This window comes from Sciurus carolinensis, chromosome 13 (assembly GCF_902686445.1).
Source record: "Sciurus carolinensis chromosome 13, mSciCar1.2, whole genome shotgun sequence".
In the NCBI taxonomy this organism is placed as follows: Eukaryota; Metazoa; Chordata; class Mammalia; order Rodentia; family Sciuridae; genus Sciurus; species Sciurus carolinensis.
The window spans coordinates 7,282,518-7,308,166 of record NC_062225.1 but is presented as its reverse complement, the minus strand read 5'-3'; the positions used below and the strand labels follow the sequence as shown (position 1 = coordinate 7,308,166).

The 25,649-nt window shown below is 53.1% G+C and overlaps 1 protein-coding gene across 2 annotated transcripts in view; it reads left to right on the top strand.

The window, feature by feature from the left end:
* Positions 1 to 829: 829 nt before the first annotated feature.
* Positions 830 to 25,649, top strand: part of Cracdl (CRACD like) — a 143,925-nt gene continuing 119,105 nt past the window's right edge. Inside the window, exon 1 of one of the 2 annotated variants that reach the window (XM_047523403.1) lies at positions 830 to 1,319. The gene's annotated coding sequence lies outside the window, so the exon portion shown is untranslated. Of the gene's footprint in view, positions 1,320 to 5,274; positions 5,294 to 25,649 lie in introns of those variants that run through there. The other variant, XM_047523404.1, reaches the window with a different exon arrangement.

The window sequence follows — 25,649 nt, the reverse complement described above, 5'->3', positions numbered from 1 at the left end:
ACCAACCCACGATGCTGCGCCGAGGATTCCCCACGCAACAGCGCCAGCCTCCCCGCGAACTCAGAGGTCCGCAGACATTTGAGTGTCACCGTCTGACACTGCCGTTCTCGCTTCCATCTCGGGCAGGAATGCTTTCCGCGTGCTGCTGCGGGGGCACAGTTCAAGTTCGTCCTCCTTCCCTTCCCGGAAAGCTCCCTGCCGGAGGGGGGACACCACCGCTGCCGCTGCTGCTGGGTGGACATGGAGAGGGCATCTGGGCTGTGCCATCAGCAGAACAAAGCTGGGGGTTAGCTGCGCGACCACTCAAGGCCACTGGGTTTCCTAAGACAGCCTCCTTAAAGGGACCTGCTTCGTCACTAAAGGAAAAGCGAGTCCGCGAGGCTGAGAAGGCATCGGCAGCCCTTCTTCCCACACTTGCCAGTGTCACAACAATGATTCACCTCAAGACGGGGCGGCAGCTTCCCTAATTAGCCTTCAGACTCTCCGGACCCACAAGGTTATAAAAAACAGCAAAAAAACTTTCACTTTTATTCGAGTGCACACATCCCTCCCACGACGCCCACTCCCTCTCCGCCAGGGCCCGCGAGGCAGAACCGGAGCGCCCCAGGCCCCGCGCGGCCGAGGCCAGGTGACCTGGAAGGCTGCGGCCCCCGTCGCGCCCAAACCCTCTCCCAGAGGGCGCGCAGGTGTCCCCGAGCGTGGGCGCCCGCTCTCCGTCCAGTCGGGGTCTCCGCGGCCCCGCGGCGCGCCCAGGTGGGGGCGGCCAGGACGGAGCCCCGACAGCGCCGCCGCGCGGGCGGGTCGAGGCGGGGCCGCGGGTGCGAGCGCGGGGCCGTAGGGGTCCCGCGGGCCCGCACCCCGCTGTCCGGCTGCGGGCCGCGAGGCTGGGGGCGCCGTCCCCACGAGGTCTGGGCCGGGCGGGCGGCGGAGGCGGCGGCGGCAGCTGTGCGCCGCGGGGGAGGTGCGCGGCGGCGGCCGGCGAGCGGCGCTGAGCGGAGCAGCGCGGCGTCCGCCCCCGCCGAGCCGAGCGGAGCCGAGCCGAGCCGGCGTGCCCGGGCTGGGAGCGGGGAGCGCGCGCCGAGCGCAGGGCCGGAGGCCGCCCGAGGGTCGTGCCCGCGCCGCGCCGGCGTCCAGGTCTCCGGCGGCAGACCCGGCGGAGGGAGGCCCGGCGACCACCTGCTGCGGCGCGCCACCGGCCCCAGCGGCTGCGCGCGGGGGTCGAGCGCGCGCCCCGGCCGAGCAGCCCCGGGCTCGCCGCACCCCGCGGACAGTGCCCTGCCCTGCTCGCCTCGCGGTGCCCGGCCGCGCTCCTGTGCCAGGTACCCGGGGTGGTCTGGAATCGCGTGGCCCCTGGGCGTGCGTGGGGAGAAGACCGGGCGGCGCCGGGGACCCGGGCGGGGGCGGCTCGGACCCAGAGTCGCGCCCCGACGCGGGGCCGGGGGTGGCCGTGGCCAGGGCAGAGCGCACGCAGCCGGCGGCCCTGCGGACCCGGGAGCCGCGCCACCCGCGTGGCGGCCACGTCGGACAGCGCCGGGGCCGGAGGGGCAGAGAGGAGCCAGACGCGCTCGTGCAAGTGCCCAAAGTTTCCCTCTGCTCACTTTGGTGGACTTAACTTTGAATTGTGAGGCAAAGCCCAGCAGTTTAAGGCGCTGAGGAAAAAAAAAAAAAAAAAAAAAAAAGGAAGAGAAGGACTCGGGCTTAATTTGTAATTGGAGGCATTGGTCCCTGTGTCTGAAGACCGTTGCAGGCAGAACGGTGCCCACTCGAGCAGTCTTCCTAATGCGTTGGGTCGTCGTTTATTTACCAGGTTTTAGGCTTTGGTTACAAGACAACATAGACAATTCTGGGTCTGATCTAAGAATTATTAAAAACCTCAGTCAACAAATATTTGTGAAACAGAAGCTTCCTATCAGGCAGGGCTTCAATATGAGGCTCACCTGGGATCAGAGAATGGGTAGTTACTCAAATGAGCTAGCCCTGGAATTTGAAATGCATGTAAAAGGGAATGTCCCGTGTGAACTGGACTTGCTTAGACACAAGTGGATGACTAGCACCGTGTCCCTACTGGACACTTAGCTTTGAACCAGAAAAGCCAAGTGGAAGTCAGGCAGCCAGGTGATCCTGTTAGAACCCACTCCACACCTTCCGGAACTATCTTAACAGCCTGCTGGTCCCTGGGAGCCTGCAAGCTTCCTTGCATTTACAGAAATACAGCCACGGAACCTGGATATTCTCCCCTGGAGCCCACACCTGGGTTGATGGTGGGCATGCATAGGGCCCCTTGACTGCTATAAAATTGTGAAGACAAAAATATCTGCAGGCAGCACTGTGGGGCGGCATCAGGGGGGTCCCTGCATTGGGACTCGGTGGAGAAAGATTGAGCTGCGCCGGGTTCAGGGTTCCAATCCAGTGCACTGCTGAGCTGTGTTGGAACATGAGGCAAGATGAAAAAAATCAGGACTATGGGTCCTGTCTTGACTTAAAATTGTGTTATTTTGTACATCATAGGTTTTTATTATTTTCAATGGTTTAAAATACTGTATTGAAACATTTATCTTACTGAGTTTTGGGTAACCCCTAAATTTTTGTGCCTCACATGCCCACTCTTGTTCTGGACTTGCTCTGCCAGCCAAGTTTCCCAACCCCTCTTAGGAACCCCTCTTCTTTCCTCTTTTGTGAAATAAACAAAACATATCACCCACTGTTCTTGCATGTCTAACCCACAACAGTCACCTGCTGCATGGGACATACTGAAGGGTGGCCGACCTGTCCCCGTCAGCACTCCGCTTGATCATCTGGGGCTTATCACAGAATCTGAGCCTCAGTTTGCCACTCAGGGAACTGGGAGTAATGAAAGCTCTGTGGTCTGAATGTTTACATCCCCGCACGGTTCTTGCATTGAAACCCCAGTCTCCAAGGCGATGGTACTGTGAGACAGGACCTTCGGGAGGTGTTTAGCTCATGAGGATTAGTGTCCTGGTAGAAGAGACCCTAGGGAGCTTGTGTGCTCTTTTGGCCATGTGAGGACAAAGCAAGAGGGTGTCATCTGGGAACCAGGAAACAGCTCTCACCTGACACCGGATCTGCTGGTGCCTGGATCTCAGACTTCCCGCCTCTGGAACGGTGAGCAGCCGCTTGCTGTTGTTGAGCCACCACCCAGTTTATAGTATCTCATGGTAGGAGCCTAAACCGGCCAAGAAGGTCAGCCACCGTCAGGGATGCTGTGGCTTTAAGGAGAGACCGTGTGAAGGGTGCATTTTCCTGATGGCCTGCTGGGCCTGGGTTGACCTGAGAGCTGGCAACCACTTGTCCCTGCTCTGGAGGACAGTCCAGACAGACACTCTGTACGTATCACTTGTTGTCTGTGGTCCCCACGAAAGTGTTCGAATCACAGTAGAGATGTTGCCCGCTCAGGGTTTGTTGTGGAGAGCAGATTTTTTTCCCCAATCCACTTAACTTTGCTGTCCCATAGTACTTTGGTTCCCTTTTTGGTATACTTGGTCCTGGCTCATGATTCTGTTTTCTTAAACCTGATTCCAGTGATATTCATGTTATCATGTAGCTTAAAGCAACTTGGTCCCCAGGAGTTGGTCTCTTCAGGTCACCCCTTGAGGGCTCCTTCTTGCTCTGGGTGGTCTCTGGGCCCTGATGAAGGTTGTGGTCGCAACAGGGTAAAGTGAGGGTGCGGCTTCTTGCTGGTCGTGGTGTTCTAGTACTGTCCTTTGCTGGGTCCTTCGTCCCCAGCCCTTTCTACCCCACTGAGCTTCCTCCTCAGGTTTCAACTCTCTGTTGTCCTGCTGGGTGTCACAGGGGAGACACAGCAGAGACCTGGTTCCTGCAATGGCCCTCAGGGTCTTTACCCTCCCAGGTCTCTTCAGGGACCCTACGGGGTACCTGTAGATCCTACCCAAGGTGGGGAGCCATGCTAGGCTGCCATTTCTGCCCTACTGGGCTCTCTTCCCAGCGTTCCCCACAGGAAGTGGGACAAAAACTCCCCACACTTTTTAGTCCCCCCTCAGCCTCTCGGGGTGTTTACTATTGCCCTTCCTTCTCCTCCAGACTAGAAGCTGGGTGGCGGGGGCCCAGTCCCTGCAGGTTCGTTTCCACCCCTACCCAAGGGCTTCCTTCTGCCTGTGGGGCAGGAATGTCTCCCTGTGAGGTTGTCCCTCCTGTCCCCTGTATGTTGTGCTCAGTAGGACTCTAGACCTCAGGTTCCAGGTTTTGCTGTGGGTATGCCAAAGGAACTTTAAAACGTTTTTATCTGAGAGGAATAGGTTCTGTGTTCCATAGCTCAGTAGGGTGATGATGGCTAACAATAATGCATTGTATATTTCAGAGTAGCTAGAAGAAAGGATTTTGAATGTTCTCAACACAAAGAAATGATCGATGCTTTAGGTGATGGATATGCTAATTAATCGCCCCAATTCCATCAGATCATTACACACTGCTACATGTATGGCACTATCACACTGGGCCCCATAGTTGTGTGTCAATTAAAAATCATTTAAAATATATTTCATATTAACTACCCCTCTCCTACCTCCTCTGCCCCTGGAGAAGCCAGGTGCTCCAGTGAGCTGGGAAGAGGCAGAGAAGAGCCCCTTTCTCCCTATCTTCATGTTTTAGGGTAGGCTGGCCTGGGGCATGTGCCCGGGACCTCATTCCCCAAACAAAACAGCCCCAAACCAACCAGACAAAACCAAAAAACAGTCACATGGAAAAGCTGTAGGTTCTGCTGGAGATTCTAGGTAGAGACTAAAGAATGGCTCTGAGCATCAGTGGAGGGGAGCTAACCGCACTGCCTTCCACCTGCGCGTTACTGAGCTCAGCCAGAAAGGCAGCTTCCTGTGGGGTCCTGTCCAACAAACCACCATCCCTGTTTTTGCTGCTGCTTCATCAGCATGTTCCACCCAGTTCTTGGGATTTATGAAAAACAACTGGAGACGGACAGAAAAGCCTGTTGCTGCTTGGAGGTCCTCTGCTTAGGAGTCCCCTGGAGAATAAGCTGAGCCCTGGAAATCCTGAGCTGTGTCCCTGAGCCCCGTGTCCCTGGGTTTTGTTTAGGCAGTCGATGCTGGGTTTTGAAGGTGAAGTGTTCAGAGAAGGCTTCTTGGAGGAGGCGGGACTTAGAGTAAAGACCCAGCCCTGGGTTGGTAGGATGAACCAGAGCAGCTGCTGAGAGGGAGCAGGAGGACCTGCCCGGGAGCAGCCCTCTGCATCTGCCTGGCGTTCCGCTCACCTCTTCCTGAGTCAAGACACCTGAAAACACGGCTAAGGTCAGTGTCACCTGCAGGTAGGACAACAGGGACAGCTAACCTTTTAAATTCCTTTAGTTTCCTTCAAGCTGGGCAGAAATCAGATGAGTTCCCATCAAACTTGGTTATTCCTAGATCTGAAAAATAATTTCAGACTTAGGTAAAGGGTCTTTAAGAGACATTTGTGATTCTGAGAAATTACCCGGACGTCTTTGCATTGCTTTTAACATGCCGTGCCCCATCACCTCGAGCTCGGTGGATCACGAACAAGACGTGTCATGTCAGCGCTTGGTGAATTTAGCAGCAGACTGATGGGAAATGATGGGACAGGCGGGTACGTCAAACCGGGCCCCTCCTTACCAGCATCAGCCACCGCCCTTGTGTAGAGTCAGACAGCGTTCCTGGGGAGTTTCCTGCAAGGAAGCGTCTCAAACAGTCTTCTTATGATTAAGGTATCTGCAGAAAGAAATCACAGAAAGATCCTTCTGAAGGGCGAGGGGTGGAAAGTTATTTATTTGATCAAACATCTTCCTAGCTGTCGTATGTGGGATTGGTTTTTATAAAGATAGGCAGTTGGAGAACTTCCAGAAATATCTGCCCTCACCTCCGAGGTCCATGCACCAAACTCTCCATGGTTTCTACCCCGAAATTCCCATCTGTGGGAGGCACGGGAACCCTTAGCTATGGGGTTGTGCATGGGTCTGAGCAACCGCTCTAGACAGACAGACCCTAAATGTGAGAACTGGAAACATCAGGGGGCTTTGCTCTCTTAAAGCAGATGACCCGGCTGAGGGGTGGTCGGGCTTTGGCTTCCTAGAGGGCCTGTGACCTTGTGTACCCTTATAGTAGGTGTGGTGGTACCCACACTTGCACACACACACACACACACACACACACACACACACACAAGCATTCTGTGAGATGCAGTATCACAGGCAGAGAAAATGCTTCGTAAATTATTTCATTGTCTTTCTTAAAAGGCTAAAGGGTACTTATCATATTTCTCAGTTACAGCCCCCTTGTAAAGCAGTGCATGACAGTAAAGGGCCCTTCAGCCTCAGTGATCTGCTGGTATTTAAGGAAATGACGTGACCGTAGTACAGAGTGTTCCTGAGTAGAGACAGTGGTGGAAGATGTCCGGGGGGAGTGGCCTTGATGTAATTTAAAACACGGTGGGAAGCACGGGCCCAGAGGTGGGGTAGGTGATGCAGGTGGGACAGGGCGCAGCGGGCAGCACCGCCTCTGGACTACAGGGCATTCAAGGTCCCATCTCTCTTTGCCAGGACAGCCTTCCTCACTAACGTGGTTCCAACCAGAGTCATCGGAACCAGTCCTCATAATGGAGCCACAGAAGGGAAGTTCCCTGCCCTACCCCCACTCGTCTATTAAAGAGACATAGGGACAGTTCTGCCTTGTCACGCCTGGGACTCACCTATGGGCCTGATGAACTGTGAATTCAGAGAACCAGAACGGGTGTTGCCAAAGGGTGATTGAATTATGCCGGAATGTTAGGTTCCTCATGCGTGTTTAGCCTCATGTGAATGAATGCTGACTACTTTTTCTAGTTGTGTCTTGGTTTTTGTGTGCGTGCCTGGGATGGAACCCCAGGGCCTCACACATGCCAGGCAAGCTCTCTGCCCCTGAGCTACATCCTCCAGCCCTACTGTGTGTATCACCAATATTGGCTCCCCAGCTGTGGGGTCTGTTTAATGCCTCCTGAATAGTAGGTATCTCTTGGTCCTCCTAACCCTTCTTGTTTATGTTTAATAAATATTTATTTACTCACCTGTACTTAACATGTCTTAAGAGATTCACCAGTTACATTTACCTTCTTTTCCTCTGAATTGAATGTTCTCAAACAATATAACAGGAGCACATTAAAGAATGACACTTGTCTCCTAAAATCAGTTTCTAAATGGGGCACAGTGACTCACACACACACCTGTTATCCCAGCTACTTGGGAGACTGAGGAAGGAGAATCACAAGTTCAAGTCCAGCCGAAACAATTCAGCAAGACCCAGAGTTGGGGATGTAGTTCCGTGGTAGAGCACTTGCCTAGCGTGCACAGGACCTGGGTTCAATTCCTAGTACTGCCAAACAGCAAAACCTAACTGGTTTCAGATTGGGTAGAGTTCCGTGACGCCATCGTCCTGTCAAGATGGGTGACTCGAAGTGTTTGGGGACCTTCTGGGAACATGTCTAGGTCTGATCGAGTGTATGAAGTCGTTCACACCCACTTTGAGTTCACGAAGGGTACTGTGCTGCATGCTCAGGGCTGGTTTCTGCTCTGGGCTTCTCAGGAAAGACAAGTGCCCATGGGGGACGTTCCCCTGTCACAGCCTGCATGCTGCCTGGGGTTGCAGGCAAGCTGCTCTCCGTGTTGAGCTCTTCCTGGTCGGGCTGCACCGCTGTAGCCAGGCATAGAGTCAGCTGCCAATAGTAGCAGGGGCACCTGGGTGGGCTAAGCTCAGACTGGGTCTGTTGACTTCTTTTTGATTTTTGCAGTTGACATGGGAATTCTGCCCACCTTGAAGCACATCTCCATAATTCATCTGCTGTTCCAACCTGAGTTCCATATCCAACTCCTAGTCCTGAGGTTCTGTGGTCTTGTTTTAATACATTTCTTATTCACCTTTCTCCTCCAAAGAAGTAGTACCAAGAATTTTTGGGGGGTGGGTTGGGAGTCCCTCCTGCATAGAAGATTAGTGACTTAGAAGCTGTGGTGATAACTCTGCAAATGGAGGCAAGGAGGGATAAGGAACAGGGACCTGCAGGTGGATCAGAGGTCTGGGTCACATGGCCGTGCTGTGCATCCCCACGGGGCTCAGTGAGTCACTCACTCCCTGTGACCTCTGATCATTTCTCGGAACCAAATTCCCGGTGGTTCTGGGTGGTTGCTGGGTGTCAGCAGCATGCCCCTTTGGAAGTTGCTTCCTCAGATAATCATGTCTGAGCGCATCCAGCATGTTCTCTGGGTTCAGTGGATCTCAGTGCACAAACCGTCTTTTGAAGGTTGAGTGGCCATTTCCAGAGGCTTGACCGGTGTCGTCTTGTTTTCTCTGTGGGGCGCATGAGCAGAGATGAGCCTTGGAGTCGGGATGTTGTGCTAGGCCAGGCTGATTTGGGGCCACATTCTGGAATGGAGATGACCACGTGTGTTTTGTGGGCCCTACAACATCCCAGAGGGCTCCCGGAGTGGAGGAGGAGGCTCTGCAGATGGGACCTGGCCAGACCAGCAGGCGGGGAAGTCTCGGAAGGGAGCAAACTGTGTGGCGCCTGCCTCTCAGCCAGCTGGGGCTCCGACCAGACCTGCGAATGGGCTCACGTCCACCGGGCTGCTCCTTGGCTGCACCCTTGCATGGCGCCAGGCCAGGCGTTGGCAGAACAGACGGCGTCTGCCGTCAAGCAAACCCAGGCCAGAACAGGAGTGGATGTCCCGATAGCATCTAGGGACACATCCTTCCAAGCATCTGTCTGCATTACACTGAACGTACATGTATACATGTGTGCACAAAAGTATAAAAGGTCGGTCCTCCGTGGCTCTGCGTTAGTGAATTCATCCAATCTCAAATCAAAAATATTTGGAAAAAAATAAGAGGCTGTACTGAGCAGGTACAGACTTTCCTCTCTTGTCATTATTCCCTAAACAATACAGCATAACAGCTATTTGCATAGCACTTATGTTGTGTTAGATGTTATGAATCATCTAGAGATGATTGAAAGTATACGGGAGGGCTGGATCCCTTGGAACATGCCTATAATCCCAGTGACTTGGGAGGCTGAGGCAGGAGGATTGCCAAGTTCACGGCCAGCCTCAGCAATTTAGCAAGGCCCTAAACCACTTAGTGAGACCCTGTCTCAAAATAAAAATTAAAAGCATTTGGGTATACAGCCCAGTGGCAAAGTATGACTGGGTTCAAACCCTAGTACCAAAATAAATAAATAAAAATGTATACAGGAAGGTGTGTGTAGGTTCTACGCAAATACTACTCCACTTTGTGTAAGAGACTTGCACACCTGGGGGTTTTGGTATCTTCAGGGGGTCCCGGGGTAAATCTTCTGCATACACTTAGGGATGAGTGTATTTACTAGAAAGAGGTGCTGTCCATGTTGTCCAAAAGCTGTCTTTGCAAAATCAATAGATTGTGTCTCTTCTGCAGGATTAGATTGTTGGACATTCTTCCTTCACATTTGTTCTCATCTCAGTTTCAGCCATGTCTTGTGTGATATTGATAGGTCCTTATCAACCCTTTGACAGTTAGTGACATCATGACAGGGAACATCCTTGTCTCTGCTTTTTTGCACATTATTCGATCATTCCTTCCAACTACTATCTCCAAAGTTGATTTCCTGTGTATGTACAAGATTCCTCCTTGGATGTGTCCTGCCTGAATTTTTTTTTTCTTCATGCCAGGGTTTCTTCCCATAAAATGAATTTGTACTGAGATCTCACGCATCTTGGTCGGCAGCATCTGTGTTATGCAAGAATTCACTCTAATGAGTGTCAGCAGAAGAGAATTGAAGGCAGGACACTCAGGGCCGACAAAACTCTTGGAAGCTCAGCTCTGGGCCTGACCTGCAAGAGCCACCCCAGAGTGACACTGTAGACTCATCAGTGGTTCCGAGTCACACTTCTTTGGCCATCCACACCTGTCCTGTGGAAGGCTGCGTCTGCCGCTCAGAGTCCTCGGAGCTGTGGATGAGGGTCTAGGACACAAGCCGGGAGCGGGAAACTCAGACCCCCAAGAGGAGAGGCACGTGGGTGTTGAGGGCGTGCCTGGCTGTCTCACCTGCACCTTGGAGAACGCTTTGCTCTCCAGCCCTCACTCTGGACGCGGATCAGCCCTGCACTGTGAGGAGTGGGCAGGAGGCAGGAGTTCAAATGCTGCTAAGTTAATAGCCGGTTGTTTGTTGGTGAGTCATAACTGATCAGCAGTCAGTTGATGAACAGTCTTTCTTCTGCCTCCTCCAGCAGGCTTCTGTGTGCCCTTACTGTGGGGTCAGGTGTCTGTAGCGCTGAGCTACCTGCTGCGTGGATCACTGCATTTGCCCTTGTTCAGGGAAGGCATCGCTGCGAAGCAGCCAGGAGACAAGATGGTTCTAGCAGCTCAGAGCACAGCTGGGGGCTGGGGAGTGCTGGAGACAGTGGGGGCTGCCGATGGCCACCCTCAGCTGACCCCACAGTAAATGTCAGCCCTCAGGGAGGGACTGTTTTAAATGACCCCTGCTCCCTACCTTGCAGACTCCAGGCAATGGTGGAAGGAGGGAGGAGCTCTCTCTGCTCTGGGGACCAGCCCTGGGACATGTAGCTGCGTGTTTATTTACAAGGCTCATCTAGGAAACCCATGTTGTTTTTTAAAAAAAGAGAGGAAGTAGTAGTGATTGACATGTACCAAATGACCAGAGATTCCCTGTAGGTTTCTGTTCTCCTTTTTTGGTGGTGCAGGGGGTCAAACCCAAGGCCCCAGGGCACATGCTAGGCAGGCGCTCAACCACTGAGTGACACCCCCAGGCCTCGCCCTGGGTTTCTATGGTACCTTCTCTGTACCAAGTTAAGTAGGCTTTGATTTATATGGAACAGCTGCTTTTCTTTAATTTGGGGGCTGTGCACTGATTGTGCATTATGAAGTAAACTATAATAATTACTTTACCACCAGCAGCTATTTTTCTTTCAGTTCTTCTAACCATATAAAATGAGATTCTTAAGGGTTTCTTTCTTTCCTTCTCTTTCTTTCTTTGCATACAAGTACTGAATCATCCAGGCTGCCTAACACAAAACCCGCCCCTCCAAGTCAGGTGCTTTAAAACAATAATGAAGTGGAAGCGTGCTTGGGCTAAGAAGAGTCTCCCCCAGCTCAGAGAGGCGGTGGTATTTACCACCTGTGGAGTGGGCTCAGCATTGGGAATAATTTCACCTCGATCATCTCACTTAATCCTTGTGCTCATCCTGCATGGTTTGAAATAGGAAATAGGGCTCAGAGAGGTGAAGTCACCTGGCCGGATTGCCCAGCGGGCGAGTGGCAGAGCTGCACGGTCTTGGTCTCCCTGGGTGCCGTGGGCGCCCTCACCCCTCTCCTCTCCCCGGGCCCCGTGGGTCGTTCATCTTACTAACTTCGTGACTGTTGGGCCAACATACAAGGGTGTCGCAATGGCTTTACCCCTCACTGTTCTTGTCCCGGTTTGACAGTGAAGCAGACTGAGGCACAGAGAAGTCACAGGACTCACCTAAGTGACCACAACGCAGTGGAGCAGGCTCCTTTTCTTTGTCACCGGGTGTTTAACATCTGGCGCTCTGGACTTGGAGACCCGGGGCTGGGGAGCAGCCTGTACACCTGGTCGTTTGCCTCACGCTGCTGAAAGACTCTTGGACACGCACTCCCTGGGCCGTGCACAGGGCTGGGCGCGGGGGCTCCTTGTTCTCCTTTCCATTCCGGGAGCCTCCCCGCTGCAGGAGCACCTGTACCCCCTCTTCTTACCTCTCGCAGCTGCTTTTGCAGGAGCAGCATGGTGGAAGGACAGGGGCAGGGCTGATCTGACCTGGATGACTCCCCTACTGGTTCTGGCTGTTTGGGTGGCCTTGGGTGCAGCCTTGGCCCTCTCTCCCTCATGCTCTGGAGGTCGTGATCCCTGCCCCTAGGATTGTGGGGAGAAGAAAAGACAGGAGTTTGTATGGACATGGCCATGGGTTGTAACCAATGTCCGGGAGTCTGTTGGAAACACTTTTATTATAACTAGGCCTTATTTCCCCCTGCCTTTATTTATTAATTTTTGGTGAAGGTGTCCGAAGACGTGGTAGGTTGGAGATGCTGGGCAGTGGACACTTGGTCTTACGAGATGGGCAGAATAGGAGTGAGGCGCAGCTGTGCCTCAGTGGGCCTGGGCAGGACCCTTTGCTGCCGTGGGAGCACATGCCGGAAGGCTCATTTACTTCAGGCCTGTCTCAAATGAGAGCTCTGGATGCAAAGCCTGACCTTCCCGTTCTGCAGCTGTGGCACTCTCAGTGTCCTGTTCCCCATCTGGAACATGGGAGGGGACTAGTCTACCTCACAGAGTTGTGTATGAATGAGATAGGGGACTAGTGCCTGCCTGGTGCTTAGCACAGCGCCAGGCTCAGAGTGAGCATGTGTATTGGTCCATCTTCTATTGCTATCTCAAAATACCAGAGACTGGGTACTTTATAAAGAAAAGAGGTTTATTTAGCTCACAGTTCTGGAGGTTCAAGAGCATGGCACTGGCATTTACTTGGCTCTGCTGAGGGCCTTCTGGCTACATCACCATATGGCGCATGGTATCACAGTGATAGCACGTGCAGGAGACAGAGATCCCATGTGAGATGGGAAGCAGGAGAGAGTCAGGTACCAGGCTCACTCATTAGGACACTCCATTCTCACAGGAACTACCAGGGTTCCACAAGAACAACCCTAATTCCTACTGAGGATGGCACCCCCTCTCATCTAATCACCTCCCATTAGGCTCCACCTTTTAAAGGTCCACCACCTCCTCACCACACTGGAACCTCTTTGTGGGACACATTCAGTACCTAAACTGCAGCAGCACGTAGTTATCCCTGGCTGTTATGTCCTTCTTCACCTTCTGGGAAGTGACCGTCACGTGGCTACCATCTGGGAGATTAAAACCTGAAAGGAGGAAGAAAGGAATGGAAAAGAGGTGGCTGAGCATCCACTGTGTTCTGAGCACTGTTAGGCACTTTAAGAATAGAATATCATTATGGATTAGTCCTCTTGTTAAAAAGAGGAATGATTATCCCTGGTTCAAGGCAAAGAAACAGAAGCATAGGGAGGTGACAGTGACTTGCCTGTCCCCAGCAGAGGAGTCCTAGGTAGCTGGGAGGTCAGGGTGGTCCCTGAAGCTCCAGGGGGTAACTTCAGGCTGGGGTCCTTCCACTCAGATCCTGATGTGGCACTGGGTCGGTGGTTGCCTGGCACAAGGGTGGCTGTGTCCTGAGTCTTTCTGGCTTCTGGGTGATCCCGCGTGAACTGCTCACCACATGCTGGCATGGTTTACTGAAGGAGCAGATACTTCCCAAACATCATCTGTTCTTGTTTCGCCCCAATTCCTAAATAAATACTTCTGTTGAAAGAGCGTGTTGATAGTACAACAGTTCCTTGCTCTTCTGATGGACATACAGTGTTTGGTACAAAGTTGTAGTTCCGGCTCCTCAGTGTCGACCAAGCTGCTGGAATTCCCATCGGATTCTCTCCAAGGGTGTAGTAATTCTCTGTCACAATAACAAATACCAGAGAAAACCAACTTATAGAGACAGAAGGTTTATTTTGGCTCACCAGTCTATGATTGGTTCTTTTATCTTGTGGGGGTACCTGATGGCAAGGGAGTGTGTGAATGAGCAAAACTCATGACCTCAATTGCCAGAAAGCAAAAGAGAGCAAGGAGAAGGCCAGGATCTCACAGTCCCCTCCAAGGCCACACCCCCCAATGACCTAAAGACCTCTTCAAGATTCCACCACCTCCCATAGCTCCACCCTGGTTACCTAGCCTTTAACACATGAGCCATTGGAAAGACATATCCAAACGGTAACAAAGGGTCAGTATCCAGGATGGCCTGCTGTGGTGTTTGTAACTATGTTTTCATTATCCATTAAGAAGGAAAATACCCATCAATAAACAGACACTGAATTTTGAGGTTTCTGTAGATGACATCGTATTTTATGAATCACCTCAGTATCTACATGTTTGAAAAGTAGCCTGTGTGTGTATGTGACATAATAATGATTTCGTTTCTGGATAGTGCTTGCACATCAGGGATTTAGAGGTAAAGAATTAAGGATCGGGCTAGGTGTGGTGGCACATGCCTGTAATCCCAGCATCTTGGGAGGCTGAGACCGTGAGTTCAAAGCCAAACTCAGAAACTTAGCAAGACCTTGTCTCAAAATAAAAAGGACCAGGGATGTGGCTCAGAGATTAAGTGCCCCTGGTTTCAATCCTCAGTCCCCCCCACAAAAAAAGAATTAAGTGTTTAGAGATTTAATATTTTTAATATTTGTGGCCTTACTAGAGAAGTGAGTATGGCCATTGCCTGGGTACTTTGCTTGCAATTCCAATAGGTTCCACCAGGGGGTACCTGGGATCATGATGGTTCTACATTTGTCGAGGCTCCCTCCACCTGGGCAAGCACTCTGCCCTGGCCCCAGCCAGCCCAGGTGTTTCTCTTTACCCAATGTCTACACTCTGGCTGAACCTCCTGTCCCAGTGGGCACCATGGGACAAAAGAGATTCAAAAGTTAGAATCTCTCAAAGAAATAACATAAACACAAATTCAAAAGATGTAGTACCCTAAGATAGCAACTAAACTCCAGTGAGTAATTACCAGTCAGCTCTATTTAGTTCTGGATTTTCTTTTAGATTTTGGCAATCCCAAGCATTAGCAATGGCATCACTTCCAAAGGGATTGCACCGTGATAGCATTTAGCATTAGGAATAGATTGTCTTGGCCACTAAGGGACCATGGAGTACCCTCTTCCCCACTGGACCCTCACAGGAGGTTCTGAGACGCCTGTAGACATGTCCTGCCCTCAGTTTCCCAGTTTTGCTGGGTATGCTGGCCTACACTCACCTGTGAGTAATCACTGGGTATCAAGGTAATTGAGAAATATATAGCCAGAAGAAGCTCAGGTGGAAGTTTTGCCATAGCTTCAATCTGGGATGTCCCGCAAAGGCCCATGTGTTAAAATCATCCCCAGAGTAGTGCTACTGGGAAGTGGTGGGACCTTTAAGAAGTGAGCCTAGTGGAAGGGCTTTAGATCACTGGGAGGGGTGTACTCTCAAAGGGGATATTGGGACTCTGGTCCCTTCCTTTTTCTCTCTTTCATACCTGACCTCCTCTGGTGCACATTCCAACCATGATGTGCTATGCTGCCACAGTCCAAAGCAGTGGCACTGAAACCTCCAAAACTGTGAGCCACAGTAAACCTTTCCTCTTTTTAAGTTGATTATTTTGGGTAGTTGTTACAGTCACAGAAAACTGACTAATACAGTTTCCTTTAAAACAAGAACATCTTGGTGGATGTCATAGGCCCACTGGTAAAAGTGCACATCTCTTCATTCTGTCTGGTGTTCCTTCACTTTGTAGCTATAGAGGTCCCTGGAGAGCACACAGTCTAACAGAGGCTGAGGATCTATTGCATAAGTGCAGCAAGGTGCTAGCTGAAGGCAGCAGGGCCTCCTGGGGAGGGGAGTGTGTGGTCCAAGGTGTAGGTACTGCTCCTGCTTGAGCTGAGTCTTCTCTGGGGGTGCCTGGGTACTTGAGGTGGGGCAAGACTGACCACGGGACCGGGATACACAATGCTGAGGACCCATCAGAGTTTTGGAGTCCATAAAAGGATTTTCATTTCTTTTCAAATTAAAAGGAAAACATGACCTTTGGGTCAAAGAAAAATGCTTTAAGATGTCATATTAATATATTCCTCTCTGTACTGACTCAGTACTAAAATATGCTTTTGTCCATTTTTTTTCAAGAGGAAGGGCACTTGAGGGCAAAAGTTCATGGGGCCCCAGGAGGTCATACTGTCACCCTAGGTAGGAAGGCGATAGCGGGTCCTTGTGACCCAGGGAACTGCCTGAGCAGAGTACAGAGGCAGTAGTGAGCCAGTGCAGCGGGGGCTTGGCTGTGACCTGGCTCAGTGGGGCATGGTGCCCACTGGGACAGGAGGTTCAGCCAGAGTGTAGACATTGGGTAAAGAGAAACGCCTGGGCTGGCTGGGGCCAAGGCAGAGCGCTTGCCTGGCACGGGTGAGGCACTGGGCTGGATCCTCAGCACCACATAAAAATAAATAAATAAAGTCATAAAAAAGCCGAGAGAGAGAGAGAGAGAGAGAGAGAGAGAGAGAGAGAGAGAGAAACATCCCTTGTTTCTGCAGGCTCAGGAAAGAGCTCCAGGCTCACATGCCCTGTGATGTAGGGATTCCCGAGAATGGGATACTTGGGAATTTCAGGACCTGTGCAGTTTTAGCTACGCCAGAAAAGGATGGATTTGCCAAATACTATTTTGGGGTGCTTTGGTCCCTGTCCCCGTGCGGTCACTTGGTGATGAAATGAGCCTTCCATTTACAGCTGGGTTTCCTTGGTGTGCGGAGGGCCTGGCCTCTGAGTGCATCAAGCATGCCTTTCCTTCTTTGCCTGCTGGCCCGGCCCTGCCCGGCCCCTGAGCGGCCTGGTCTCGCACTGCAGTCTGACTCAGGAGTCCTGGGTGGGGCTGTCTGCGCCCAGTAAGCTCTGCAGGGGCCTCTGCTATGCAGCGGGGCTCCTGGGGACCTGGATTCCGAGAAGAGGGCTGCCACCATCCCTCTGGAGGAGGAGCCTGAGACCTTGCTGGGGAGACTCCAGGGGTATGGCTGGCCTGGGTTGGCCGCACCCCCATCCAGTTGCAGAAGCATAAACAGCCCTCTGTCCTCGACTCCCGCCTTCCTGGACTGCTCTTCCTTCTGACTGACAGGGAAGGGTGGCCCCTTCACAGCCAGGGTGCACCGTACTGGCTTCCTGTTTGTCAACACACAGCGGCCACAGCCACAGACTCCATGCTGCGATTGGAGGCAGGACTGAAGGGGGCCCTGCCTTCCAGCGTCACCTGATGGGGACACAGTTGCACGTGTAAATCTCACATAGTAGGTTGGCGTGTGTGCTGTGCACACGATGCAAACCCAGTGGGTGTCATGAGTTTGTGGAGGCAGCATCTGGGTGGATCGAGAAGAGGGAGTCCCGTTTCTATAGGTAGGGAGGTGCAGGGCGTATTTCCAGGTAGAAGGAGAGTGTGGTGTGCACAGGACGGCTGTGCCTGAGGGGACAGGGGACAGATCATGTGGAGGGCTGCATAAGGCAGGGGAGTTTCAAAGTAGACCAAGTGGGGCACAGTGGAGTGTGTCTGAAATCCCAGCTACTTGGAAGCCTTGAAGCAAGAGGTTCATGAGTTCAAGGCCAGCCTGGGCAACATGAGACCCTCATCTTGCAAAAGAAGGAAAGAAAGAAAGAAAAATTTTAATATCATAAGCAGGCTGCCATCAAACTGAGAAGGTCCTGGAGCAGGGTGCTGGTGCCCCTTGGTGGGGATGTCCTGGGGAAATGCACGGTGGCTCCTGAGTGGAAGCTTGGCAACCAGCTACGCCTGGCTGGGTGGAAAGTGTGAAAACAGTGCCTGTGTGCAAGAAGTGTGCACAGCACAGTCTGCTTCCTGCAAGGCACAGGAAGTGTGCCTGGGGGATCCTCAGAGAAGGAACACCTAGCAATGGCACCCAGGAACCGTGAAGACAGGGCACAGTTGTACTGGGGACTCAAATGAGCAATGGTATAAATGGACAGCTTCGGCGTGTTCCATCCTGGGAGGGGTCAATGTCTCTGATATTTATGTTTTCCCCAGATTAATTTATGGATTTAATGCAATTTCCAGCCAGAATCTGGGTGGATCACTTTCCAGATATTAAACCATTATAAATTTATAATAAGTTGGCCAGTTTAATATTGGGGTGAGACTAGATAGCTTACCATGGAACAGTCTAGAAAGGATGGAAAATACAATTTAATTGATGTAGTTAATTTGAACCATTTGGGAAGACATCAAGTTCCCCACTCAGCTCAAACCCCCACCATAAACTTCACATGGATTGAAACTTTAAATGTAAAAAATGAAATCATTAAAGTACTAAGAGAAAATTCAGGTGAGTCTGGAATTCTGGGATGAGAAGCATCTTTCTACACGTGGTGCTGGAGACAGAAGCCACAGGCCAAAATTGTTTTTGAACATCACAGAGAAAGAAAACTTCTGTGATGTCTAAAGAAAAAAGAAAGAAAGAAAGAAAGAAAAGCAAAATCTAAGATGATCTACTGAGAAAATTGCTTACTACCTGTAAGACAGGCACCTGTTACATCAACAGCTCTAAAATTCTTGTGAACAACTCTTACTTTGAATGAACTTCCAATAAGAAAGTGGATAATGGATAGGAATTCACAAAAGAAGAGTAAATGGAAGTCAGTGCAAGATATTCAATTACACATTCATCAAATGGGTGTATACAAAATTAAGATCCTATATCAAATTTTTATATCAAATTAGCACAATTTTGGTGCATTGTTTGTTTTTGTGGAGGATGGTGCCAGCCAGGTGTGTGTCAAGGACTCGCCTAGGACTTTGGGAGTGGAAGACGCAAGCTTTCTGCCAAGCCGTTTGGCAGTTGGTCCCAAAACCTTTAAAAGAGCTCCTCCTTTTATCCTGGTGATTCCATTTCTAGGAATCTATCCCAGGGAAACGATTAAAGCTGCAGTCGGATTCCTATGCAAGGATGTTCATCACCATGTTATTTATAAAGGGGAACATTTGGAGGCCACTTGAACATCCAGTCGTGGGGAATGAGTCATCGCCAGGCCCTAGAGCGGTGGGGCCCCTGGAATAGTTCTGGAGGATGCTTAGTCACAAGGGAACTTCATGATCTGAGGCTAAATGAAGAAGGCAGGAAGAGGGTGGGCTGGAGCCGCAGGCAGAGGAGGCCCGGGCGGAAGAGGTGGGGGCCAGCTTGCACTGGGAGACAGAAGGTGCTGGACATGCTGGAGAACGGGGGTCTTCCTTTTGCGTCAGGTTGCCTTCCATGAGTATTGATGGAGCAGGTGCGGAGCACGAGGTGCTGCCATTCAGGCTATGTTTGGGGAAAGAGAAGCTTTGGGATGCCAATGCTCTGCAGGTGCTGACTCAGAGTAACAGACCTGAAGCTCTGCCTTGTGTCCGTGGCCCCTCCTGGCAGACTTAGCTACCCTGGGTGCTGCTGTCCCCACTTCCTGTTCCTAGTGTGCATGAAGGATCAGGAAATCCAAACCCAAACACTTAGGATATAGAACTTTTAAAATTAAAAGAAAAAAAAAGGATGCAAAACTTTTCAAAGAAAGGATTATGCTCTACTTAAAAACAAATTGATATGTGCTGTGTGTGTGTGTGTGTGTGTATGTATGTATGTAGGGAAAAGAATAGAAAGAAGTATGCCAAAGTGTTATTTCTGTTTAGTGCTGGTAGAATGATGAGAAATCTAACTTTTTTCAAATTTTTTCTTATGAGCAGCATAATTTCTTATGAGCAGGTTTTTTTTTAATTTAAAAAAATAACTTTATTTCTAGACAAAGTGGTATTACTGGCATTACAGTAGCTCAAGAGGCTGAGGCAGGAGGATCGTAAGTTTGAGGCCAGTCTTAGCAATTTAGTGAGGCCCTAAGCAACTTAGTGAGACCCTGTCTCAAAATAATAAAACAAAATAAAAAGAGCTGGGGATGTGACTCAGTGGTTAAGAGTCTCTGGGTTCAATCCCTAGTTTAAAAAAAAAAAAAAGCCTTATTGTGGAATAATTGATATATAATTTGCATCCATTGAAGGTGCTCAGTTTGATAGTTTTGACATAGGGTACTCCTGTGAGACCAACACTACAATTAAGATAGTCACACATCCATAGCCTCTCAAAGTTCCTCAGCCTCCTCTGTTCTCTTCCTCCATCCCCAAATCTCCTGCAAGGCAATCCCTGACCTTCTCTTGGTCACTATTACTGATTCTGCATTTTCTAGAATTTTGCTGGAATGGAATCATGCAGGGTATGCTCTCTTTGGCTTCTTTCATCCCAGTCATTCTGCCCTTCTTTTAGGGAACTGGGGGTGTCAACTATTCATTCCTTTTCATTGCTGAGTAGTATTCCACTATAGGGCTATAGCACAGTTTTCTCAGTCCAAAGAATGACTTAATAAAAATCCCCACCTTTTGAAGCATGCCCTAAGTCTGGTCTGTCTGGGAGTTTGGTCCCTTCCGTTTGGTCTTCTCTGGAGGCTTGGGGGAAGTTGCCCATGCCTGGCAGTGACCCTGAGGGTACGTGCACCATCATGGACCAAAGACAAAGCTCTGCCAGGCCTTTGATGATGAGGTGTGTGCTCATACTCAGAGCTTCGGGTGGAGGGAGACTTCTGGCTGGTCAGTGGGCATTTGGAAGAGCTGCCCTTGCACCTGGCCTCCAGCGGAGTTCAAGGTATTGCTGAAAGAGCCTGACCGCTTGTCATAGTCGGCATTGACTAACTTCCAGGCACCTCTCCTGCCCTGACCTGGCGCCCCTGAATGGCCAGCAGCACTTCTCCCACCTGCATGGAGCAGCTCGTCCTCCTGCCCAGCTGCCGTGCTGTCCCCATCCCCTGTGGCTCTTGCCCTTCACCTGGGTGGACCTGATAGCCCTCCTCCTCTCTTCCTGGGTGGTTTTTCTTGTCTCCCCAGTTTCCTGGATTAGCAAGAACCCAGAAGCTCCTCCGGGGCTGCAGGTGACCCCTGGGCTCTGGACAGGCTTCCCTCCCTGGTCCTTATGCGCAGAGTGGCAGGTACCCCATGCTCCCCACCCCCTGCCTTGCCACTGCATCTCTGGGGGTCCCAGGAGGTGCCTCCCACGTGCTCAGGAGCAGATCCACCTTGATGCTCTGCTCTGACCACCTGCCGAGGGCTGCTGCCAGGGCCCAAAGGGCACCTTAGCCTCTGCTGGTCTGTGTAGAAGGGGAGCCAGGGACAGCTCCTCTAACGCTTTATCCCCTCGCCCCTGGGCCTGAGTGTCCCCAGGCTGTCCTGTTACGTCCTCTGCGTTTCCTTACCAACTCCATGCATGACGAGTCAGACCAAGGCCTTGGGCCAGGCCAGGCAGTGGACACTCCCCCTGGCCGAGCTCCTTCCCCTCACTATTTCCCTACCCTGCACACCCTGTGCCAGCCCTTCACCAGAACCACTTGTACTTCAGCGGCTGTGACGGTGAGCAGGGCCTCAGTCTGCCCTGGACCATCCGCACCTGCCACTGGGCACGGCTGGCTCTGGGCACTGTCCTCAGAGGCTGCGGCCCTGCCGTGGAGCAGCCTCCCTGCCTTCTCTCAGGACCCTGGATGCCTGAGACGATGCCGTTCAAACTGGACCCGGGGGATGGGCGGCTGGGTGCACAGGGCCTCCCCCTGGGGAGCTGCCTACAGCACCTGTGCCCAGAGCCATGGTCCTCAGGCATCTACTCAGGCCCTTGTCCCAGCAGAAGCGCCAAGGGAGGGCCTGGTGGTGAGGCCCGGTCAGTGTGAAGAGTCAGCTCTGCGATCTTCGGAAGCGGCCCCCAAGGAGGCGGGGATCTGCAGCTGGAGGGCCAGGACTCCTCTCGTCCCTGGGGACCCTATGTTCTGGAAAGTCTGCCTCGCGGGGGTGGACGGGAGCAGCAGGCTGGCCTGGCGGCCTCCAGCCGTGTAATCTTAGAGCCACCACAACAGGATCCACTGGGCTCATGTAACCCGAGGGCCGAGCGGGCTGAGGCCGGGGCCGCAGGGGAGGCTCCCCTGGGGATTGGCCAGGTCCCCATGTGGCAGTGTGTCCCCTTGCCTGCATCATGGCCAGGGCAGGGCCCAGGAGGTGAGCTGGGGACCGCTCCTTAGCTTGGCGGGGGCCTGAGTGGTGTGGGTGGGGTGGGCAGGCCCTGCCCCCTTCCTCAGGGGCTCCTTGCTGTGGCCCAGGAGGCCCAGCCGTGCGGTTACCCGTGTTTATGGCAGTGGCTGCACGTGGGCGTGACATCTCCGTCTCCCTGGGAACCTCTCTGGTTGCTTCACCTGGGGTGCAGGTGCCCAGGGTGACCCGAGTGAGTTTCGGGGCTGCCGGCTGAAGGGCCTAGGCTGTGCCTGCGCTGGAGGGCAGAGGCGGGGCTGCTGCTTCACTGAAGCGTTACCTGGGCAATGGGGCTCCGCCTCCTGGTCCTGGCCTGGCTCCTGACCATGAGCGCGCGCAAGGCGAGCTGGTCAGACCACACAGTCAGGTGGTGACAAAGCCTGTGCTGCAGAGGCGACTTTATTTTTGGTACCAGGAATTGAACCCAGGCGCTAACCACTGAACCACATCCCAGCCCTTTCATATTTTATTTAGAGACAGGGTCTCGCTGAGTTGCAGAGGACCTTGCTAAGTGGCTGAGGCTGGCTTTGAACTTGCGATCCTCCTGCCTCCGCCTCCTGAGCTGCTGGGATGACAGGCGTGGCCCCCACAGCCCTGGGTTTCATCCCTAGTACCCAAGCCACAGCTGCAGGTCTAAGAAGCAGCCCTGTGAGGTGGTTGCCGGTGGGTTGGTTCTGACGGTCGTGGAGGCTGGAGTGCGTGGGCAATGTGCCCCTCCGCATGCGTTTGTTAGGGCTTTCTGCTCCTGGACACCCCACTTTCTGTGACTCCTTGAATGTGCAGACCCACCCTAGGAGGGAGGTGTGGCTCTTAGTGACTAAGCCAGTGAGAGCCTGTCCCCCTGGCTGCAGGCTGGGCCTGAGCCCTCGGTCCTGGCTCCTCAGCGCGGCTCCAGGGGCTCTGCAGCGCAGCCGGAGCGTGGCTTGTGTCCGACCGCCCATACCGGCCCCTTGCCACACTCTTCGCAGGGTCCAGCCTTGGCCTTCCCAGTTCTCCACATACTCCAGGCACCTAGGCCTCACGCTGTGTCCTCTCTGCCTAAGGGCTACCCACCCGCCCCCTGGGCCTACTGCCTGCAGGCGCCTGGAGGCAGCTGAGCTGGGCCGTCTTCCCTCTGTCACCTCCTGGACAGGAGTTCCGTGTTCTCTTCCTTTCTAGTGCTCTATGCATACCTATCACGTTGTCTGCCTCCCCGCACTGGTTTCTTGAGGGCGGGGACCACACCTCGGGCCCTGGAGACCCGCAGAAGGAGGTGCTCAGTAGACCGTTGGTGCCTCTGGTCGAGTGGAACAGTTAAGCTGCGAACACTCTCTGCTCTTCTGATTGGATGCTTTTTTTGGTTTGAGAACTTTGGCGATGTTCTAAGACTTTCCCACGTGCTCAGGTGAGTCTTGATGGTAGAGTGATAACAGGTATAACGTTTGGGATCTAGGGTTTGACTCTGGTGATAGACCGTGAGCCTGAGGCTGGGTGTCCCAATGAGTCGTCGAGTTGAAGACTTGGGCTCTCTACCTGTGTGACGTGGTGGAGGTGGTCAGAGGCCTCAGAGCTGCCTTCAGATCCACTGCCAGCCCAAGGCTGGAGACTGGCCGCCCCTGGTGCCTTCCAGTGGTGCCTTGCAGCCATTCTCTGGGCCTTGCTTCTGGGCGCCTCGCATGAGTCACAGCATGTGTGGCGTGGGCTTGTGCAGGTGGCAGGGAGCCCAGAATTAGCTCAGCTGCACTTGAGCGGGGCTGCCGTGGGGAGGGGAGGCTGCGCCAGGCAGGAGCTGAGAGGCTACAGCCCTGAGCTGCGGAGGAGGCCAGCTCTCAGGACCCCCAGGGTGTGCTGGGAAAGCCCACCTCGTGCCTGGCACATGCCCAGTTGTAGATAAGCAGTGGCCAAAGGAGCAGATTTTCTGCAGCCAAGTGAGACAAATGCAAGTGCTGGATAGGCCTGCCCAGGTCACCCCCGAAGTGGCGGACAGGTGTGGCCATCGCCCTGTCAGCTGCTCATGGTGCAGCAGGGCTGGTCAGTGCAGTGCCTTTGCCTGGTCACAGCACACCGCCAGGCAGACCCGGCTCTACCCTAAGCCAGGACAACACCAGGTGACCCGCCCCATGCGGCCTTCTTCTGCTCTTTGCAGAGTTCCTTTGTGTTCAGAGGGAGAGAATTGTTAGCATAGGTACTTGAACCGATTGCACAATGTGTTATTCTTCCTTGTGCTTTTTCCTGCTTGCCCCAGGCTCTGGCACAGGCCTGTTGCCAAGGACGCCAGTGACTGTCATCTGAGAAAACAGGGAAGCGACCCTCGTCACCCCGCCAGTCATCAGGACAAAACACAGGGCGGGCTCGTGCCTTCTAGGGGCGTGGAGGGGCCTGGCCCTGGTGAAGCCACTGAATGAGTCTGCTGGGAAGGACATGGCATCGCTACTCACAGTGTGACGGCACGGTTCAAAATCAAACATTTAACGTGCGATTTGAGCGCACGAGGTTACCCCTGTGGCCACAAGGCGCACGGTGGTTGGCGTGTGGGGGGTTTAAGCATGTGAGTAGAACAGTTTAGAAGAACACAAAGCCTCAAAGGTCTCAGGGTGCCCAGCCTGGAGGCTGAGCCAGGTGGTCTCTGCCTCCATGCCCTGGCCTGGCCATGGTCACCGGTGTATGGGTTCAGGAGGTCACGGTGGGCTGGCTCTAGCATGGCTGAGCGGACCCAGCGGAGGACTTGGCAGGGCCTGCTGTGCAGGTGCCTTCTCTTCCTGCCCTGGTGCTGGCACACCCAGCTTGGATCTGGTCCTCTCCATTGATCCATGGACGTGGGAGGATGCTAGGAACGGTGGAAGGGGAACATTCACCCAGCACAGGGACAGCGCTTCCCTGGGCCTTGTCCCTTCAGTGCCTGACGTGCTGGTTGCACACGGAGGCCCCTCCCTAGGGCTCTGCTCTCCCCACTTTTCACGGGTCCAGGTCTCTGTGTCCAGGGTCCCCCAAGTCCACGAAAGCCTTCCTATCTGTTCTTTCCAAAGCGCCGCCTGTGCCCGAGAGTCTTGTTTGACCCATGGCACCCGCCACGAGGTGGACAGGTCCAGAATCTTGATGTTTGGAGGGTGAGATGCCTGAGGCTCTGAGAGTGGAAGGGATGTGCCTGTGCTGGGGACGGAGGCCCAGGCCTGGGGTCCCTCCCTTCTGGTTCAGCACCTTGCCCAGGTGCCTGCTGCTCACGCACTGCCTGGCGCTGTGAGTGCCGCCCGCACCTTCTCAACCTCTCTTTGAAAATCAAAGGTTTCTCAGATTCTTCCGGCTCTGTGTGCCTGTGAGCGCCTTGGAACCGGAGTCTCCACCTGCCCTTCTTTCACTGAGTGGTAATTCTGGGCGCCTTTGAGCTGAACCTCGTCGGCATCACCTCTTCCACCCTCCTGGCAGCTGTGAGAGTAGAACAGTGGCTTGCTCCTCAGGAGACCTTGCTGAGGTCACCCTACAGAAAAGCACACCCACCCAGGCCTCCTGGCCCTTCCCAAAAGCCATGCCCTGGCAGCAGGTGGGTCGGGGGAGGAGGGGACACCTTCAGTCTGACCCTCTGACCCTCAGGGCTGTTCCTTGTTTTGGGGGGAATGGTTGTCATTGTGGGCAGAGCTGGCTCTGGTTCCGTGGGTCCTTGGAATGGTGGTTCAGGAAACGAAGAACTTCTCAGAATGCATTTCTAGAGAAGGTCCTGCAGGCAGCTGTTCTCAGAGAGCATGTGAGGTGTCCTGCCTGGCAGGAGGTCCCTGAAACCTGCTTCCTGCAAGTAGGAGCTGCTGGTTGGAGCGGGGACAGCTCAGGTGAAAAGGGACCCGAACTGGAGGGGAGGGATTGGAAGGATCGTCTCAGGGTTATGGGGGAGAGCAGGTGTCACTGTGAGGGAGACATGCACAGGTTTCCTCCTTCAGAATTCAGATCCCCCTTTTTGAGAGCTAGTCCAGCCCTGCCCCGC